The 19701-nt window shown below is 41.1% G+C and overlaps 1 protein-coding gene across 1 annotated transcript in view; it reads left to right on the plus strand.

Annotated features, from left to right (window-relative positions):
- The window catches only part of PCDH15 (protocadherin related 15), a 1296732-nt gene that overhangs the window by 444852 nt on the left and 832179 nt on the right, over positions 1 to 19701 (plus strand). Inside the window, 1 exon segment of the mRNA XM_053307474.1 lies at positions 14999 to 15120. The gene's annotated coding sequence lies outside the window, so the exon portion shown is untranslated.

The following is a 19701-nucleotide window of genomic DNA, read 5'->3' on the forward strand; positions in this document are numbered from 1 at the left end:
TGCAGTGGCCATTTTTTTTTTTAAAAAAAATATATTACCTTTAGCCCCTTTGGGGGGCTTCCTCTAGGCCGAAGTGGGGTCCATGAAGGTTCCCCTCCCCCGCCAGCCTCATTCATCACTGCTGCAGCCCATTTTACCCCTTTCCCGGCCCATTCGGGCCTCTTTATGTTGGTGTGGTGGCCATTTTCTCCACCGCACATGCGCAAATGCCGCACATGCACCTTTTTTTAAAAAATGGCCACCATGCATGCACAAATGGCCTCTGCGAGGCCCTGGGCCATGCTAGGCCTCACAGAGGCCATTTGCACATGTGCAGCAGTGAAGAAAATGGCCACCGCGCCAACATGTGGAGGCCTGAACAGGCCCCAAAAGGGGTAAAACGTGCTGCGGCTGTGATGAATGAGGCCGGTGGGGGGAGGGGGAACCTTCATGGATGCCCGCAGTCCTAGAGGAAGTCCCCCGAAGGGGCTAAAGGTATAAAAATAATTTCGGTGGAAAATTTGTGAACCCTCCCTGGACTGAACCAAACTGGGGGTGGGGGTTCTAAGGAGTGCTGGACTGAACTGGTCTGGTCAGGTTCGAGTCTATTCTGGACTCAAACCAAACTAGGGCAGCCAGTTCTGTGCACATTCCTACTCTCCAGCATCCTTCTCCTGGCTCAGACCCAGGCTCCTCTCCTCTACCCACCTAAGCTCTTGCACCAGGAGGGCATTGTATGATATATATAACTCCCTTGCAACTACAGTTGAAGAAAACCTTTATGTGATATGCTCTCATCATCATCAATTTTATTACAGCCATTGGCCAGCAGAAATAGACAAACATATCCAATAAAATAATACTAAAACACAATAAAACAGAATACAGTCATTCATAAAAAAATTAGTTTTGGAAGCATAAACAGCTCCCACAGTTAAGCACTTAATTGAGACCTTAACCTAATGGCAATATAAAAAAAATTTGCTACAATTTTTGTGATCTCAGAACTTACATCTGTGAGACAGTAATATGTATAAAAACGCTCGCACTTCCCAGGAAATTTGAGTAACAAAGGGGAAACAAGTTCTTCTCTAGCATCCCGATACAAAGAACAATATAGCAGAACATGGGAGACAATTTCCAGGAGGCCAGCACAAGGGCAAAAAACCGTAGCAGATTGGTCTTTAGCAAACCTCCGTTCCAAAAGAGAGGAGGGCAACACGTTTAACCGAGCCCGAGCAAATGAGATCCGGAATTTAGAAAATTGCAACGTTGTTAAGTAATTGGCTCTTCTATCTCCCCTAGGTGGCAAAATCCCAAAATGCAGAGGGGAACAAGTCCTGTTAGCCAAAGACATTAGTTCCTGACGTTCAGTGTCATGCAACCGGAGAAATACTATTTCCTTCACCTTATTGCATTCCTGAGTGAGAAGTTCAAAAAGAGAAAGGCCCAGTTGCATTATTTTGTTATTTGATATGCTCTCTGGTTCTAGGGATTTTCTAGGGAAGAGAGCTGGTCTTGTGGTAGCAAGCACAACTTGTCCCCTTAAGCTAAGCAGGATCCGCCCTGGTTGCATTCGAAAGGGAGACGAGAAGTGTGAGTGTTGTAAGATATTCCCCTTAGGGGATGGAGCTGCTCTGGGAAGAGCATCTAGGCTCCAAGTTCCTTCCCTGGCACCTCCAAGATAGGGCTCAGAGAGATTCCTGCCTGCAACCTTGGAGAAGCCGCTGCCAGTCTGTGTATTGCCACTCACTGTGTATTGCCACTCACTGCCAGTCTGTGTATTGCCACTCACAATACTGAGCGAGATGGACCTATGGTTTGACTCAGTATGTGGCAGCTTCCTATGTTCCTAGGTGAAATATTACAGTCTTTTCACAATCACCACAAACTGAACCATGGCCACATCTGAATACACCCTTGGGTATATTTCCATTTATGTAAACTGCTTTGGAAACTTTTTGTTCTAAAGCAATATATAAATATTTGTCGTATTTGTATTCTATGGATGTTACTCCTCTGGTAGAGCTATTCAAGAGGTTACTGTGAACTAACATCTCTCAAGCTCACACTCTTTTTATGGAACTCTTCAGAAGCACCACTGCTTCATTAGTATGGATATCAATCACTAAGTTAAATACTCTTTCAAGTTGTAAATACCCTTCCATGCCTGATTACATGGTCCTTGAAACCCATCCTATATAAGCAAATGTGTTGTGAAATAAAGAGTACCACAATGGTACTAATGTCACTGGGAAGCAGTTTGTAGTGCTTCTGTTGATGATGCATCTGAATCTTAGCTCAAGACAGTTAAATCCTGATCCTGTTATGAAGCCAGGATTTCATTTACAAATATTTAGTGTTTAATTTTCTACTGCAAAGCCCAATAGTAATCACTTCCTCCTTGTATAATAGAGATGTTTAATTTATGTGCTCTGACTTATGGCACATACTTATTAAGGTGAGAGACAGCTTGGAGAATAACTTCTTGTGACTTGGCCATTATATTTCATATTCAATTGACAGTTCTTTCCACGTTTGTGACTGCAATAAATAAATCATAACATTTTTTCCTCAGTGGAATCTTAGTGCAAAGTCAATCTTCCACAGAGAAGTGGAAAAACAAATGCATCATCCACAGAGACCACCATCAATGGAAGTGCTAATAGAATTGCATGGCTTTTGATAGAATTCCAGCCAGATATTGACAGGTGATCTGGTACATGGGGGCATAGATAGCTCTAGGCTTCTGTTATCATTATGTAAAGTTCTTGTACTTTACGCTCTTCATGTTATTTCCTTAGAGAGATGGTTTCAGATATAAAGTATTTTGTCAGAGTTATATAATTATGAATAGAGCAAGCTACATCTTACAGCTGTTACAGCTAACAGCAGCATTCAATTTGACATTAATGTTTTTCCCTCTGCTCCTCTCCTCTTAGCTCTAAGCCAACATGACAATTATTAGCTAGTAAATAATTTGAATGTGTTTTCATGACACTCCTGAAACCAATAAATGATTATATGTCCAAACATCATATGACTCGTATAAATGGTTCAGCCAAGTAAATCTGGTTTCTTTTAAGAGCAATGGTGTTTGGCTTGATCACTGGTTAAAAACAAGAGATTCATTTGGAGACTCAACTGTACACATGCATATTCCTCACTTTGATGACTCACCATGTATGATGGCTGGCATTGTTGGCTGGCATGTATGGTGGCATGCATATTTGAATGACCCATCACAGGTCAAATGCCAAAGAGTGAATTTCCATATCACTTAAAAATGCAATGCTTTTCAAATAAGTCAATTCACTTTTAATTATTGTTTTAAAATGTTATGTAGTTAAAAAATGGGAAATCAATATGTAGGAGAAGAGAGGAACCAGTCCAGAATCTGCAGCTGAAACCAGGGAGATATTAACAGAATTCCAACCTTAGAAATACGTTATTGTGTAATGTACTACCCATACACACTCTCACACTTTGAAGTTAAGTACTTAGTATTTAGTGAGATGTTTATATGTGGGACGCCATGGACACACACTATCTTCCTCTTTTATGCAAATTCCTTCTCTCTCAAATGCCCATGAAACCATTTCAGCAACCCTAGTTACAAGTTCTATACACCTTCTCTTCAAGACAGTAAATATAGCAGTACTGTGAGAAAATGGATGGATGAGTGTCTGCCTGGCTACTACTACTACTTATATATTGCTTTTCAACAGAAGTTTCCGAATATAAAATCAGACTACATTTATATGCATTTGGCATATTATATTACAATATTTGGCCACAATATGAATAACAGCTGAGAAGGCCCTGTTCCGTGTGCACAACAGGTGAGCTTCCTTCATTGTTGGCACCCAGAGAAGAGCCCCCCCCCCGATGACCTCATTGAGCAGGCAGCAACCCTTGGGAGCAGGCAGTCCCTCAGGTATCCAGGGCACAAATTGTTAAGGGCTTTGAAGGTCAAAACCAGCACCTTGAATTGGACCCAGAAACAAATTGGCAACCGTGCAGCTCTTTCAAAATGGGTATGGTGTTGTTGGCTACCATCTGCGGTCCACCCACACTCTGTGCATGCTCAGTCAACAGGCACCAGAATGAAAGGGAAACCGGTGCTGCATCCCCCACAATTCTAGTTCCTGATGTGGCTCATGGACAGATCAACATCAGAAAGAGAGGGAGTCAAACTCGAGGCTATAGGAGAAATGGAAGTATAACTGTAGGGAAATAAAGTCATAGTTGGAGCGTCTGAGCAATAGTCAGATACAGTTTAGCAATCAATAACTTCTAAAGGTAATACTAGACTGTAATGATGAATGTGTGAAAACTGTTATCTATTCTCACTGACCAAATTCAAAATTTGCTACAATGCTCAACCAAGAGAGGAAGAGGGAAGACACAAATGAACTCAGGAGGGAAGGTGAGGAAGCGGCGGGAAGTGGGATGAGGAAGTGGGGAAATGGAGGGTAAGGGAAGAACAAGGCAATCAGCTCAGACACACTGGAGCTGCTTGAAGGGGAGAGGGGAGGATTTTAAGCAGAGGGACAAAAGAGAGCATAATTAACCCATCTAGGCTCAACAATCAGGCATGGAATCCCAGTTCCAGCTCAGGCAGGCAATATATAGAAAGCAGGCATCTCGGATTTAGCCCAGATGACAGTATCATAGGAGACTTGCCAGGCATACTTATAATGACATGCCAAACAAGCTTTCTCTATTAAAACTGACCTCTGTCAATACGCAAGAATTTAGACAGTCAGACAAAGTGGATTGCTTTCCTTACTGTTCTGCCATATTGTCTAAAGGGAACCTCTCTTATAGGGTTCCAGATGTATAGATCTGTCCTTTTGCATGCTTTTCTCACTCTTTTTTCCACACTTGTAAACCTCATGCTGTGTAAACAATTGCTCTAGACGCAGCATATGAGCTCTTTGCCATTCCTGGCCACCCCCCTCTCCACCTACACAGGTGCTCTTATCCATAAAATTCTATCTTCGAAGAAACATGTAAATAACTTGCACAGACACCTCAGTGCCTCTGTCTGGGTCAATACAGGGAGGGGTTCCAGGGAAATAACAAAAGGAGGGGTGTGTGCCACACAAGAACACTGGATCATGGTTATTAAGTGGTCAGTATTTTCCCCCTACCATGTATTTTTTAACATTGTTTAGCAAGCAATCTTCATTCCCTACAGCACAACAATATTTAGTCAGCTCTAGACAGACAGATAAAAGCCAGTATTTTCTGCACTACAAAAGAATAACAAAATGCTGGCAAGAATGGAAAAGCACAAGATAGCGTTCAAGGCACTTAGCAGTTTATCTAAGAAAAACATGTCTAGTAATTTCCCCCCTTTTCTCTGGATGACCGGTTTACCTAATTTCCAGTCATGCCCCTAACCAAAGAGTCTCTGGTAGGAATATTTGAGATTAATATAGGCCTTAGTCTATCTATTTGGGGGGACCCTTGAAGATAGGCCCCAGTTGAACCCCCTGCCCCTTACAATGTGATCCCAGTGGGCAGCTCCAGATAAAATCCTAGCTGCTGCATTTTGCACTAGCTGTAATTTCTGGATATTTTTTCAAGGGCAGTCCCATGTAGAGTGTGGTACAGTAATCCAGCCAAAGGAGTGGGTAAATGTGGCAAGATCTGCTTTGTTGAGAAAGAGATGCAGCTAGTGCACTAGAGAAGTCATACAAAGGCACATAGGAAACTGCCATATACTGAGTCAGGCCATTAGTCTGTCTAGCTCAGTATTGTCTTCACAGATTGGCAGCAGCTTCTTCAAGATTGCAGGCAGAATCTTTCTCAGCCCTATCTTGGAAAAGCCACTTGAAACCTTCTGCTCTTCCCAGAGTGGTCCATCCCCTAAGGGGAATATCTTACAGTTCTCACACTTCTAGTCTCCCATTCATATGCAACCAAGGCAGACCCTGCTAAGCTAAGGGGGCAAGTCATGCTTGCTACCACAAGACCAGCTCTCCTCTCCTGGTCACTTCTCAGGCACCTCTGGTCAGGTACTTCTGGTCACTGTCTCCACCTGAGCTTCCAAAAGCAGAGTCAGGTCCAGCAATACCCCCAAGTTGCGTACTTGCTGTTTCAAGGGGAGTGCAACCCTATCCAGAAGAAGTAGAATCTCCTCATCCCAATTGGCTCTCCTACTGACCATCATTCCCTCCGTCTTGCCTGGATGCAGTCTCAGTTTATTAGCCCACATCTAACCCAGATGATCATCACCACTAAAGCAGGACACTACATTTTATACCTCCAGGAGTAAAAAAAATCCTACTTAACACTTTAAAAAATCCTACTTAACACTAGTCATACAGCATTTTTATTCCAAATACTGAGAACAATGTATCAAAAGAGAACAAACTATATTCTAGGGATGTGCACAAATCAATTTTTTTGATTCGATTTGTGCCCTAAACAAATCACCCCTGATTTGTTTTGCATGCAAATCTACCCCATACAAATCACCCCAGATTTGATTTATATTTGCTTTACTTTGCTTTGCTTTTGGGCTGATTTGGACCACTAAACAAGGTCCTAGGTGTACCAGATTTGGGTGGTAGGTAGGTAACTATGGGTGCCACCTAACACCCAAATTTCAAGGCGGTGGTACACTTGGTTGCTTTTTAATGAATTATTTTAGTTTTTAATGTTTTTGAACATTTCCACCATAGGAAACAATGGGGTTCAAAGTTGCTGTATCCTAACCCTAAAATGGATCCCCAGCTTTCATTAAAAAAAAAAAAAGCTAAGCTCTAGCCCTTGTAGAAGTGGAGTTATGGAGCAAAATGTGCAGTCATTTTTCAAGTGTTTGGATTTCTTGGTGTATAATAACTTTTCCTCATAATGAATCCCTATGAGGATTCATTGCACACCTTCATTTGTTCTGTTCATTTTGACTGTCACTGGACAGTGCATACTGTCAACTGCCATGTGCCAACTACAAACCCCCACACCCCGCAAGGCAGTGGGGTACTCATTTTAATTATCAGGAATATTGAAATGTTTAGAGTATTTGGTGTCTAATAACTTTCCCTCATAATGAATTCCTATGAAGACTCATTATATACTTTTCTTTCTTCTGTTCATTTTGATGATCATTGGACAATGTCAACTGCCAAGTGTCAACAACCCACCCCCACACCCCACACACACACTGGGGTACTTTGTTTAATTTTTAGGAATTTTTGAAGTGTTTCAATTCTTTGGTTTCTTCATTACATACCTTTTCCCCCTGTGCATTTTGACCCAATTGCTTTGCAGGTGGGGGTGGGGAATTAGGGACATCCCATGTTCCAACTACCCCACAACCCACAAGCCACTGGGTACTCAGTCTATATTTTAGGAATTTTTGAGGTGTTTAGATTCTTTGGTGTGTATTGAATCCTTATTGGGATTCATTATGAGGAAAGGTTATTAGACACTAAAGAGCCTAAACACTTGAAAAAAAAATCCTAGAACATAAACTGTTTAGTAACCCACGGCCTTGCTGATGGGAGTGGGGTGTAGTTGGCACATGACAATTGACAGTTGGCACTATCAAAAAGCCAGTCAAAATGAATAGAAGAAATGAAGTCATGTAATGATTCTTCATAGGGATTCATTGAGGGAAAGTTATTATACACCAAAGAATCCAAACACTTGAAAAATAGTGACCACACATTTTGCTCCATAACTCCACTTCTACAAGGACTAGAGCTTAGCTTTAAAAAAAAAAAAAAAAATGAAAGCTAGGAATCTGGGAGGGATCCAAAGCTAGGAGGGATCCAAAATTTGAATTAATTCAAATCGAATCAGGCATGATTTGATTTGTACCCAAATCTAGCCAATGGTCCACAGGTGTGATTTGTTTTGTCTCCAAATCACCCAGATCAGCTAGATTTGGGTACAACTCGATTTTTACTCAAATCAATTTGCACATCCCTACTATATTCTAAAGAGCAGTCCATACAAGCCTAAGGGAAATTATTTATTTTAGATAAAGCAACTTAATTCTGAATGCATTGAGTAGAAAATGAAAATGTAAGTCAAGAATTACTGGATTAATTGACAGATAATGAACTTAAACCGAATACAAGTGATATGTGCTCATTGTCAGCAATCGTGACTCAGGAAATGGGGTAGATATGCCTATTCTGGATGGAGTACACCACCACAACCACCCAGAAGGAAAAGGTTTGTAGTTTGGGGAAAATTCTGGGGACTCTCATTGGTACCTCAGATTGAGGTAGTGGCCAGCAGAGCTTTTTATCATCTTGGGCTAATCGATCGCAGACTGGCCCCACTTTCCTGAAGGCTGGTCTGGTTCACGATCGAACCGACAAACAGTCCTGGTTCACAGCATACCAGTTTGGTTCTGAACCATTCATGCATACCCCTAGTTCTATTGATTATTGTTTATTATTAATTGTATACTTCAGGCCTGAGTCCAGACATCTTTTATCATAAAAGTTATGAATATATTTTATTAATGGTGTATTTATTGTTAAGGATATCCCTTGGTAGCCCTATTGAACTTGAAAAAGTTGTGGATATGGGCTGGGTCAAATGATACAATCATGCAGCACACATGAACAGAAGGGGGAGCACTGAAAGAGTGCTCATAATGGATGTTCCCATGGATGTTCCAACATCCTTCCTGCCCTTTATCATGTGTGGGGGCTGTTTATCTGAATGGCCTTCAAATATACCTTCAAATACTTGTTTAAACAAGGATTTGGAATTTGTGTTTAGGGACTATTCAGCTGAACAGCCTTCACACATGACAGCATCAGGATGTCCATGGAGAACATTCCAATGGGTGCACTCCCTTCCTATTTGTGTGTTGCCAGGCCATATAATTTGAACTGGCCCTCAGACAAATAGTGACAGAAATGTTAACAGATTATAATGTACTCTAATGGTTTGGGTTCCCACCAAACAAGCCACTGGTAGCAGTAACCAGATGTCCTTTGATCATCTTAATAGGCAGCAGGAGTCATGAAGAAGAGGGTGCTCTTTACATTTATCTTAACAGGTGTCTATCACCTATTAAGATACTATCTGAAGCATGGAAAAGAATTATTTCCCTCTTTCAAAATGGTTTCCCTCTTTTTCTACTTGCAGAACTATAAAACACATAGAAGTCGTGCAGACGACCAAATGAGTGGGTGGGATGGAGGGCTGGCTGGGTCAGGCTCCCTGCACAGAAGTGATTTTACTCTCTTGACTCTGCTGCTCACTCGACACACCATCGGTACTGTGGCGAGTGGCAGAGCAGAGAGCTGGAGGAGGAAGTCCTCCAGCATTCCTCAATGCACCACACCAGGAACACGGTACAATGAGGGATCCTCCCTCCACCAGTTGCTCTTGCCACTCTGAGCTTCTGCCCTTAAACCAGGTTGAAGCCTGGGATAAATTCCTAGGTTTGGGGCCAAGGCAGCGCTGGGATCGGCCTTGATCCCAGCAGTGCACATGGGCAGCCAAGCCCAGGCTGTGTTGCCCAAGCCTGGGCTTGGTTGCCCATGTGAATAGCCTCATAAAATGAATCTAATAAAGCGGGAAAGGTTATGTAAAAGACTAGGCAAACAAAACACAGGCAAAGAAAACACTAGCAAATAAGCTTTTTTTAAAAAAAATTATATCACAAAATGGGAGCAATACCATAAGAAACATTATGTATATCAAAGTATCTGCTGCCCTTGTGAGCAGATATTTCTGAGATATCTGACATTGGAAAATTCATAGCTTTTTTTTTTTAAAGAGGGATAGATGTGTTTTCTTCTTGTCCTTGTGCTTGGTAAACTCTTTCATTTTGTGTTATCATTTTATTCTCCTTTCTGAACATGCAGAGAGAGGTGTTTTTTCTTTAGATATTTAAGTCCTCTATACTTTGCAAAGGTGTGATTAAAAATTAATACTACTAGTAGGAGAGTGATAACTTTTTTGTTGTATTGGTATAGTAAAGTAGGCCACATTAAGAGCAAGATGTAGGAAAACACAGGAGGCAGGAAAAGCAGATTTGAAACCCAAGGACACTTCTTCTAATGTTTATTTTAGGGGTTGGAAACTGTTAAAACTATATATTCCTGAGGTACTTTGAGGGGAGAGCTGAGTCAGTGCTGGATTTCCAGTAATGTAATGGTTGATATCACTGGGGTGGAAACAGTAACTTCATCCTCATTTTGTGAACAAAAAAGAGGACTAATGAACAAAGTAGATGATAAATCTATTGTGTGGTTGGGGTATGCATGCTTGACCATTATAGCCTAAATTGCATGTGCAGAAACCCCAGTCTAGACTAGGGATGAGGTGATGGAGAGGAGACTTTATGTTCCCATGGTACCAATCTTGATCTCACTCCACACAAGCCATTTACATTATAAACATCAAGGAATCAGGCCTTAATCACATATGTACTAGTCTTCTTATCTAGTTGTCCCTTGGTTGGAGGAGGCTGCACAACAACTACCCTCCAGCTGTTGTTGGATGACAGTTCACATCATCCCTTGACTATTGGTCACTGTGGCTGGGGATGATGAAAGCTGTGATCCAACAACACCTGGAAAGAGAAAGTTATGCCATCCTCATTTAAAGAAACTTTAATAAAAAGGGACATTGGCAGTCAGAATTGAAGCAGGGTACACTTAGGAAGAGCAATTATGTCTCTTTCTTAATCTAGACCACATGTGGCTTTGTTCGACACCCCCAGCAGCAGATCCTGGACTTTTAAGAAGACTTTACCTGAGGTTCTTCATCTACAGTCCTAGGAAAGCTGCAGTGCACCATGGGATTAGTAGTTTTTGAGGAGTGGTGCCTTCTATTTGGTTGTCAAATGCACAGTGGTTATTCCTCAGAAGACCTTATCTCTAGTCATCTACATGTGACTACTATTATAAACAACTGAATAACTGTTAAGGATAAACTATTGACCTTTTAAAATATCAACTATTAACCTTATTTTTTAAAAAAATGTGCTGTGTAAATAACATTACTAAGTTATTACAAAGAAGTAAAATAATACACTTTGCAATTTTTACCTTGATGTGTTCCAGAACAGGCCTTTGAACGTTACTATATTTTCTCCCACCCCCATTAAATTTTAATTTGTCTGCTGAAATGACAACTGTGACCTAACTGAGATATATCAATAGTGACATTTCACCTGACCCACACAACCTTTGCTGCCTTATCTGGATGCTTTGCAACCTCAGCTTTGTAATATGATGCTCATCTAACCAAACTCACTAGGCATGATCTTTGTCCTTCTGTCATTGCCATGATCCATTTTATGCAATCCTGCTTCTCTCTCTGCTTCTCATTTTCAAAAGTTATCCATGCTGGTAATGTTAATTATTATTACAGATGTCACTAAGCTTGTCAACTACTTGGTTTAAAATATAAATGTTAGCAACTCATAACGCTAACATCAAAAATTGCTCAAGCATTACAAACTTCCTTTGCAATTTTTTCTCTGGGATTTAATCTGACCTGGTGAAGATTTCTTCTCTTCCTTTCAGCCACCTGGCTGCTTCCCTGGGGACAGCAGACAGAAGTACAGAGGTTGGGGAATGTGGGTTCAGATTGGTTCAGGCCCGGGAAAGGATTTTAAAAACCTTAAGGGCAATCCCCTGCTTGCTAGGCAAAGCTTTCAAAGTGATGAATCTCTAAAATTTAGCAGTGGGGAAGTAACAGGCCCTATTCAGCCCCAGCAGGACATCCCTCCAGTAGCTTTTGCTAATGTTGCATTTCTTGCATTTCTTCTTAAACTGTGAGTCCTTTAGGGGAAAGGGAGCCATCCCATTATTATGCTGTTTCTGTGTATACCATTTTGAGAACTTTAATTGAAAAGCGGTATATAAATAATAGTAGTAAGTAGTAAGTAAGCTGCACTCTTTGAGCCCCCTCAAATTGTTATGTGACTACAACTCAAACTCTCCAACTCAAACCCACTGCATCATCTCTTTACGATAGGAATTATGTATGAGCCCAAATAGATATCACACATAAGGAAAGGGGTTGCCATCATTATAATAATTATTACTGGTGTATATAGTATGAAATTTGCCAAGTGAGAGGAGTTCCTGCAAGTGCCCCTGAGCTCCTATTGGCTGGGATTCACTTTGCCAAAGAGATTCGTGAAAACCTTGATAAGCCATTACCTTTTGCTGTTAAAATGCAGGTGTAAAATACCATCTGAATATAGTGAAGTAGTCAGTATATTCTGAATATATATGAAGTATTCACACAACCTCTGCCCTCCCATCGGCTGTGTTGCATGTTGTGGGAATGGGAGGACTGCCCGGCTCCTGCATCCCACGCTGCCCCATGCTATGAGCATGGTGGATCCTTCCCCTGGCTCACTCCCAGAAGTGGTGGCAGGCCCGCGGGAAGCCTGTTAACCTGGCAGCGATCACCCAGGTGATCACCTGCTGAAGTTAAGCAACCCACAGGTTTGCTTAACCCACAGGTTTGCTTAACCTCGGCTAAACCCCAGGTTACAAAGTGAGGCTAGTGTGGTTTGGAGCAGCCAGGAGCCCTTCACTCCTGGAGGCTTCAGACAACACAAGTTGCCTGGGGTAACCCAGGTGGCTGAGTCATGAGAATAGCCTCATTATATCTCTTCCTAATCAGTAGCAACTTTTGTACCAATGTTGCATACCCTATGGAACCATACATCTTCTATATAGATATAAGTTTATTCGGTCATTGACCAGCAAACATTTCCAATAAACCAGTACGTATTTTACAAATAATATAACAAAACCTGGCCATAACAGAGATAATATCAGTGTCCACATTAGTTAAAAGATAATTTAAATAAAATTCATCAGAGTGGCCAGGCAAATTATCTAACATAGGAGATATAAGTCTTAAACGGGGTTCACTATAAAAATCACAATAAAGAATAATATGCGAGGTGGATTCTATAACCCCTTTGCCACATGGGCAAAGTCGTAAAAATAGCGGAACTCCCTTAAACCTGCCATCCAATACTGCTGTAGGAAGAACATTTAAATGCGCTAAAGTGAGGGCTCGTCTAAATTTAGGGACAAGCACCACATCAAAGTACTTAGCTGGTTTAAGATTAATAGCTTGACTCCCTAAGTATATATCTAAGATAGCTTTTTCAAATCTGAGATGTTAGGATTAGACAATTTAGGCATTTACAAAAACATTCCAAAGACCTTGTGAGAAGGTCTCACATGAACCTGGTGCCTATTTGCCTCAGAGAGAGATAATGTACCCTCTCCTGTAAATATGAATATATTCCTGCTGCTACTTGTAATGAGCCAGCATGAGACCAGAAAAGGCAATCTATTGGCCTTTCACTGGTGTAGGCATAGACCCCCATTCCTTTGGTGAAAGAGGACAATGGCCTCCTATTTCTAACTTTTTGTGAGGATGCGGGAGCAAGGGTGGGGAAGGTCGCTTGTTGACTCCCTTTTGTTGCAGTAGTGGACAAGGTAAAAGGTTCATATATGTCCAAGACTACTATTAACAGATGAAAGGCGCAAGAAGAGGCCTATTTTACCCTTGTCCCGCAGTCCACTGTCCCCTTGTGTTCCTAATTAAGCTTTCATGGGCTATCTTATGGAAAGAAGAAGTTCAGTTTAATGGAGAAATGAATACTTTATATTTAGATAACACTCCATCTGTATAAGTTTTTTAAAAAAAGATAAAGTTGGTAGGACTGCTTTTTGTTTTAGTTCTTGCAAACGATAACCTCAGGGTGTTATGCTTTAAATGGAAAAAGTTATCTCCTAATTGCACATTGTTGCCAACATCTTATCCTAAATCATGATAATCTATATCATTAACATTGTTAAATAATAACCTCATTAAAGGTCTAAGGAGAATAATTGCATTTCACTTGGTGGTGATAATGTCTTTATGCTTAAGTATAAATACTTTTAGATATAAGACACTCATTAGCATTGATTAAACAATGCAGATGCAAATAAATGCCAGTGCTATACAAGCCCCAAATGCAGCATTTGTTGTTCTCAAACTGTGTTCAGCAAGACCTAACTAAAACATTAATGAAACCAGATTAGAATTTAAGAAGTAGGGAACAAATGAATGTGCTATCCTTATCTTTCCCCAGCATATAGATGGTTTAACTTCCTGTACCGGAGAGGTGGCTGAATTTGTAGATATGTGTCAGACTCCTCCAATGGACCACTTTTGGACTTAGAAGCCAGGGTTTGGGACCCAAATGAACAGAGATGATGCTAGAGCTAAATAAGACCATAACTTAGTCCAATCATTTGTATTGTGGCATGACTCACTTATTTTGCAATCACACTATAGCTCAATCACATTGTGTGTATATGAAATAGAATGAGACAAAGAGGCTATAACATACACAGTAAGCTTGAGGACATTGCAGTCATATCTAGAGAATGATATAATGGCTAGAAGAAACAGTGAGGAGTAATTTCTCCTTCTACTGTCGAAAGTAGCCTTTACAAACCTAAAAACTATCAGGGATGGAACACAGCTTTGTTTTTTTAAAAAAAGTTTTGCCCCTTATGGTCATCACTGCTAACTACATCAGAAGTGCTGAGCAGGGTACCTTTAGTACTTGACTTGGCATGTGTGCAAGGATTCACCTCTCAGCTTAGTTGAGTTGGGATTGGAAGAAGTTTGAATGAGGTTCCAGAAAGTGGCACATATTTCCCAGTGCTGAAGCTTTCTTGCTCCATTGGCACCTACTTCTCTGTCACGATATTATTTGTCACTACCTACATCTTCAATTGCTTCCAAATGTCCCTTAAGTTTTATGTTATACTCAAGTTATTGTGAAATGTACTTATTTAAAAGTTTCTGAAGCCAACTTTTTCAGGGAATTTTCAGTTCGTAAGTTACAATTCATTGACCTCTATGATAGTTCTTATGCAGGAGCAAGCCCAATATAATCCAGTCAACATGTAATTTTATTCTCTCTCTCTCTCTCTCTCTCTCTCTTTCTGCCATCACAAACTTTCTATTAACTCTACATCTTTTATCCTTCCAGGAACTGTGCCTTTAGAAGAGTGAGAAACATTTGGGCCATCTCAACTAAAATGGACCAAAGGCTTCTTCACAGACTCACCAAATCACGTAATTATCTTGACAACTGCAGCAAGTGAACTGAAGGTAATCATTCTTTACCATTCTAGTTTTATTCCTTAGGATAGCATATTTTAGCTAAACTAATCTAAGAACATGGGACATTACTGGTCATTATAGCTATATGCTATCTCCAGGTTCAGAGGCAGCATGCCTATGAATATCAGTTGTAGGACAACAATGGCAGGAAAGGGGATGTGCCTTCATTTCCTGCTCAGTGGCGTAGCGAAATTGGTGGTGGCCTGTGTCTAAATTTTTTGGTGGGCTTCCAAGGCCCCAACTTGAAATTACTGATATGGTTCCCTTCCCTTTGCAGCCGTGACATGGTATAAAGACATCATTGCCCTTGCACAAGACCATCCCAGATAATGGGCACCAGGCAGTGATATACCACATCATAGTCAGCAAAGTGAAGCAAACTGGCTGTGACAGTGGTAGTGACTGGGGGTTGTGGAGGCCAGGAGACACAAGTGGTGGGTGGGCTGCAGTAGAGGCAAATGGCGAATAAGCACAGAGGCTCCCCTCAGTGTTCCCTTTCAGAAACTCTGGCAATTTTTGTGTGGAGCAGACTGCTGCTCAATAGTAGATCGACCCCTGCTCCTGCTTGTGGGCTTCCCAGAGGCATCTGGTTGGCCACTGTGGGAAACATGATACTGGACTGGATAAGTCTTGGACCTGATGCAGCAAGTCACTTTTTATGTTCTTATTTTCATATAAGTAATCCCTGCCTTTTTTTTTTTAAAGGAAGAACTTTTGTTAGTGAGACTAAGATATTTTGAATATCATTAATTAATTGAGACTGAAGTAGTTAAAGCAAATAGAAATATATATGCATGACCAAATAGGTTAGCATACTTGTATATCAAGTAGACCTGACATGGCCAACATGCCAGCAGTAAATAATGGATTCAGTATCACTTTACAAGCTTTCATAGTGGTGCACCAAGGGTTAGGGTTAGGGTTGATACCATCTGACTGGCCTTTTCACATAACAAAGATTGTGTGCATATATTCCCCTCCCTTGCACTATTACAAACAAAGAAACAAATATAAAGAAATAAATACTAATAATAATACCAATTATGCCATTCTATCATTGCATAATCAGGTTGCAACATCACTGGGCAATTTATGTATATTACTTTTTATGTGTGATTTAAATACTACTTCAAAGTAGTATTTAGATCATGGGGTGAAGGGGGGCATCAAATATTCCACTGAATAAGTAAGAAGCGAGGTCCCGCAGGGATCTGTACTGGGACCAGTGCCTTTTAACTTATTCATAAATCATCTAGAAGTTGGGGTAAGCAGCGAGGTGGCCAAGTTAGCAGATGACACCAAATTATTTAGGGTAGTGAAATCCACAACAGATTGTGTGAGAAGATCCAAAAGGAGCTCTCCAATCTGGGGGAGTGGTCAAAAAAATGGCAAATGTGATTCAGTGTTAGGAAATGTAAAGTGGTGCATATTGGGGTAAATAAAAAGCAATTCTACATATACACTGATGGGGTCTGAGCTGTCAGTGACTGACCAGGAGAGGGATCCTGGGATCATAGTGCACAGCTTGTTGAAAGTGTCAACTCAATATATGGCAGCTATGAGAAGGGCCATTTCCATGCCTGGAATCATTATGAAGGGGATGGAAAATAAAACTGCTAATATCATAATGCCCTTATACAAATCTGTGCTGTGGCCACATTTGAAGTACTGTGTACAGTTCTGGTCACCATATCATAAGAAGGACATTATAAAACTGGAGAAGGTGCAGAAGAGGGCAACCGAGATGATTAGGGGCTTAAAGTATCTTCCTTATGAGGCAAGACTACAAGTCCTAGAGCTTTTTAGTTTAGAAAAAAGGCAACTGAGGGGAGACATGATAGAGGTCTATAACATTATGCATGGTGTGGGCAGAGTAAAGAGAGAGAAAATCTTCTCCCTCTCTCATAACACTAGAACAAGTAGTCATCTTCTGAAACTGATTGCCAAGAACTTTAGGACCGACAAAAGGAAGTACTTTTTCACTCAACACATAATTAACCTATGGAGTTCTATGTCACAAGATGTGATGACAGCCACAAGCCTGGATGACTTTAAGAAGGGTTTAGCTAGGTTCATTGAAGACAATGGCTACTAGTTTAAGGGCTATAGGCCACCTGCAGTCTGAGGCAAGATCCCTCTATATACTAGTTGCAGGGGAGCAACAGCAGGAGAGAGGACATGCCCTCAGCTCTTGCTTGTGGGCTTCCCAGAGGCATCTGGTGGGCCACAGTGTGAAATAAGATGCTGGACTAGATAGGCCTTGGACCTGATCAAGCAGGGCTGTTATGTTCTTCTCATCTCCCTTCTTGTGTCACCACCATCATTCTGTTTTTTCTAATCTAAACTTTACAAATTCATGTTGAATTGATATTAATCTATTGACCTCTTGAGTAGAGTATTCATCATAGATTAAACACGAATATCATTTATTGGCTGAAAAATACTTTTGTTTATGTAGGTATAGTCTTTATTTCGGTCTTTGACCAGCATATTTGTTTATGTATGCAGACATAGTAAAACATTGCCCAATAATACAAAACATAAACTTGTGGAGCTGATCAAGGACATGATTTAGACTATTGATTGGCTGGAATTTCATTTCCCTGTAATGATTAAGTTTTATTAGTTAAATGCATGCAGTGTTTTTTCTAGCTCTAAAACATTTGCTGTTTAAAGAGCTATTGTTCTTCACTTGAGCTTTGCGAAGTGCTCAGATGAGTTGTGTCCATTGAGTCCAATGGAGCAATGAATTTTTTATAGTTACTACTGCCTTAGTGGCTGGCAGGTAATTACATATCATCGAGGAGGAGGTTGCCCAAGGTTCATGTATCCTATAATTCTTCACTATCTTCCCCATGCAGACATTTGCCCTAGAGGATATCGAAAATTTTATGGTGTTTCCTCTGTAAAGATTCAACCACTGCAAGTGAGTTATGTGCTCATTTCTGCAGAGGAGAATGAACAACACTAATGTGATTTTGTATGGCAGATTCATTTTCAAAATGATGATGATGTGTCCTTATCTTTTAGAAGTTCCTTCTGTGCAAATCTGAGGCAGATGAGAAATCATTCACATTGCTTTTCAGAATTTAACTTTGAAACAAATGTCTGTCATGTATCTGCATTTTAAAAAACTCAAATAGGTATTTCATGGTATTGTATGGTTGCTTTGCTGATTGTTGTCATGAGATCAAACTTGGAATGGGTTAAGAACCTCCCTATTGATCCTTCTTCCAGGTCCTCCTGGTAAGCCTACAATTTTGCTTCAAAAATGTTCACAACCTTATTCACTTTGTGTCTGGATAGCTAAGGGATCAGGCTAATCCATCCACTAGGCAGTCGCACAGGGTACCAAGCGGGGATGGATCACATACCACCTGGCAAGCCAAAAGAAGGACTGGCCTGGGGCGACATCCTGTAGGTTATGCTGATGAAGCCCTCCCCCTTCACCCACATGGGAGCCCCACCCCCACCCCATGGGTGAGTGCACAGATCTTCTTTAGTCCATGCAGGAACTCCACATCCCTGTTCCCCGCCCATCCACTTGCTCTCCTTGCCACCTCTGAATCATTTCTGCTTCTGGGCAGCCAACCTGCCTCAGAATGTTATAGTCACATTGCATTATAATGCATCATAATCCTGTTGCATTATAACACACCACAACGGGTCAGCTATCCAGAAGCACTCGGTGGCAGCAGGAGTGGCAGGCAAAGGAAGCAGAGCAGCAACAGTATGTGGGTAGAGGGGAGGGTGACAGGAGCTAACCGCTTGCCTGCTCAGACGATGGGCATCACACCCACCCACTCAGATGATGGAAGGTGCCTGTCCATGTGGGTGAAGGGGGAGGGACACCTGGGCAGGGTGCTAAAGTTAGGCTTCGTATTACTCCAAGGTTTCATATTGGGGCACCAGCAATATTTGAGCTGACTTTGCAAGGGATCACATAACTAAAGACAGAGTGAAGTTATGCTCCTCCAGAAGGCCTGACTACATAGTTTGGGAGTATTCCTGGATCAAAATCTCCTTCTGGTTTCTCAGATTGAGGCTATGACCAGGAGTGATATTTATCAGCCTTGGCTGAAATACAGAATGCTTCAGTTTCTGGAAGATAACCATCTAGAACAGTAGTGTACATACTTTTAACCTCTAGGCTAGACTATTGCAATGTGATCTATGTAGGGCTGTCTCTGTACATAGTCTGGAAACTTCAGTTAGTATAAAATGCAGCTGCTTTTTGAAAACATTACACTGGCTGCCAATAAATTTCCAGGCAAAATACAAAGTGTTGGTAATTACATATAAAGGCTTAAATGGTTTGGGCCCAGAGTATTTACGAGAGTGCCACCTTTTGTATAGACTCCACTGTCGATTAAGATCATTCAGAGAGGTCCACTTACAGCTGACACTGGTATGGTGGGCAGCTACTCAAAATTGGGCCATCTCAACAGCCTCTTCTGAGCTTGGAAATGTACTTCCTGCTGAAATGCGAGGTCTTCTCTGCTGGCTTTTGAGAGGGCCTTAAAATTTTATTTATTTATCCAGTCATTTGGAGGGATTTGTTTTAACTTA

The sequence above is a fragment of the Hemicordylus capensis genome, chromosome 3 (genome assembly GCF_027244095.1).
Source record: "Hemicordylus capensis ecotype Gifberg chromosome 3, rHemCap1.1.pri, whole genome shotgun sequence".
NCBI classification, from domain to species: Eukaryota; Metazoa; Chordata; class Lepidosauria; order Squamata; family Cordylidae; genus Hemicordylus; species Hemicordylus capensis.